The sequence below is a fragment of the Marmota flaviventris genome, chromosome X, assembly GCF_047511675.1.
Source record: "Marmota flaviventris isolate mMarFla1 chromosome X, mMarFla1.hap1, whole genome shotgun sequence".
Taxonomy (NCBI): Eukaryota; Metazoa; Chordata; class Mammalia; order Rodentia; family Sciuridae; genus Marmota; species Marmota flaviventris.
The window spans coordinates 64139231-64141992 of NC_092518.1; the positions used below are offsets into that span (position 1 = coordinate 64139231).

At 34.9% G+C, this 2762-nt stretch overlaps 1 non-coding gene across 1 annotated transcript; it reads left to right on the forward strand.

Annotated features, from left to right (window-relative positions):
- Positions 1 to 1914: 1914 nt before the first annotated feature.
- Trnaa-ugc (transfer RNA alanine (anticodon UGC)) lies at positions 1915 to 1991 on the forward strand. Its single transcript has one exon. It is a non-coding gene; the product is annotated as a tRNA-Ala (tRNA).
- The last annotated feature ends 771 nt before the right edge of the window (positions 1992 to 2762 follow it).

Here is a 2762-nt window from a genome sequence, read left to right on the forward strand (position 1 = left end):
GTGATACATGCATACCTATGTTTATAGCAGCACAATTCATAATAGCCTAACTATGGAACCAGACTAGGTGTCTATCAGTGGATGAATGGACAAAGAAAAAGGTATATATATATATATATATATATATATATATATATATATATATATATATATATACACACACACACACACACACACATACATAATGGAGTTTTATAGAGCCTTAAAGAAAAATAAAATTATGGCATTTGCAAGAAAATGGATAGAACTAGAGACTATAATGTTAAGCAAAATAAGCCAAACTCACAAGGTTAAGAGTCATATGTTTTCTCTCATATTTGGAAGCTAGAGAAGAAAAAGGAAAAGAATGGTGGGGGTGGGTCACCTGAATAAGGGAGATCAGTAGAGGAAAGGGACCAAGGGGTGAGAGGAGAGCAGGAGGGAGAAATGTTAGAAAGTGATGTTGGTTAAATTTTATTGTTATATTGTGTATATGTACAAATATGCAACAACAAATCCCATCAATATGTACAATTATAATACACGAAAAATGATGAAAAAACATAAAATCATCACTGGCTGATCTTTTGTAAATGTGAAAGGTACAGATCCACTGCTTCCTAATGAAGCCAATAATGGGAGAGATAAAGTGATGGAAGAAGATCTTTATAGACAACAAGCTGGCAGTTGTAAGATGGGAACTCTAATCCTTAAAAAAAGGCATTTTTCTTAGGGGTTGTGGGCACAAAGCATTTATAGGGATTTGGGGGGTATAATTTTAGCATTAGGTTGTTGAGGCCCTGGGATAATCATAAATTTTATAGTGATCTACTTTTTTATGCACACGCTGGTGTTATTTGAAGATCACCAAATGTCCTGGGTTCTGTAACTCCAAAGATAAGTTACTGATTAGAAAATTTCTTTTGTCAGGAATAGTGAATCTTTCAGTTAATCATTTAAGACACAGAACAGGGGAGGAGAGCAAAAAGTAAATTTTTGCAAGAGAACAGTTTTAACTCACCAGGTGGCATCACAATCAGAGGTGTATCTATAGCAAAGCTACTGGGAGACCAACCATATATTGCAAAGCAGTGTCAAATTAGTGATTTTAAAAGTCAAAAGCAAATGAAACTAGAGAGTTTATTTAGTTTTTTCATTGATTACACTATGAGATAAGCTGGAGAACTATATAAACCTCCTATGATTGAAGAAACTCTATTTATAATAAAAAAAATTACAAAAGTCCTTAAAATAAATCCACAGGTCATAGAGCAAACTTTTTAGTGTCTGCTCCTTGGGAAAGAAAAAAAAAACCCAACAATTATACAATCTTCAACCTGGCAATTATACGTATTGGAAATGCCATTTTTATAAAAGCCCCTTCCAATATCATTGGAAAGGACCATATCAGGTGTTGTTGTTGTTGTTGTTATTATTATTATTATTATTATTATTATTATTATTATTGTTATTTTGAGGTACCAGGGATTGGTCTCAGGGGCATTTGACCATGGAACTACATCCCCAGCCCTAATTTGTATTTTATTTAGAGACAGGGTCTCACTGAGTTGCTTAGTGCCTCACTGTTGCTGAGGCTGGCTTTGAACTTGTGATCCTCCTTCCTCAGCCTCCTGAGCCACTGGGATCACAGGCATGCCCCACTGCCCAGCCTATATCAGAATATTGTGTCCCTGTGCCTGGTAAATCATCAAATATCACCTACTTACTCAATTCTATGAAGAAATAAACTAATACCTTAAGTGATCTTACACCTAGTTTAGGAGACAAATTAAAAAGTTCGTGTGATGCAAAAATTAGCTATGCTACTATATGCCAATAGTGGTTTATCTGAAATAGAAATAAAGAAAGCAGTAACATTCACAATAATTACAAAAATAGCTAGAAATAAATTTATTAAAAGAGGTGAAGGAGGCTGGGGATGTAGCTCAGTTGGTAGATAGAGTGCTTGCCTTGCATGCACAAGGCCCTGGGTTCAATCCCCAGCACCACCAAAAAAAAAAAAAAAAAGGAGAAGGAGAAGGAGAAGGAGAAGAATAAGAAAGAAGAAAGAAGAAGAAGTGAAAGAACCCTACAAGGAAATGTATTGGTGAAAGAATTTAAGGAGGAAAGGGCACAAAAATAGCAGGAAGACATCTCATGTTCATTGATTGGAAGAATCAATATTGTTAAAATGTATATACTACCCATTGTGATCTACAGATTCAGTGCAATCCCTATCAAAACACCAGTTTTTCCTGAACTAGAACAGTCCTAGGATTTATATGGAAAACTAATTTATAAAATATCACATTGTATTCCATTAATATGTATAGTCTTTGTTCTTTTATATATCAGTTAAAATTTTAAAAAATATGGAGACAAAATCATTGGTTTAGATCAGGCTTTAGCTGGTTAAAATCCTTAGTAATGATGCTATTATCGTGACTTGCTATTCTTTGTGTGTGTGTCTAGGGGTATTGGGGTTTGAACTCAGGGGCACTTAACCATTGAGCTACATCCTCAGCCGTTCTTATTTATTTTTAAATTTTGAGACAGTGTCTCAGTAAGTTGCCTAGGCTGATCTTCAATTTTCAGCCTCCTAAGGCACAGAAATTATAGTTATGCCCCACCATACCTGGCTCTTGCTATTATTTTTATTATTTATATTTTTGTGGTACTGGTGATTGAACCCACTGCCTCACTCATGTTAGGGAAGTGCTTTACCACTGAGCTACATTGCCCTCGCTATTGCTAGTATTTTCTGTAATATCTTGTCATGTTGT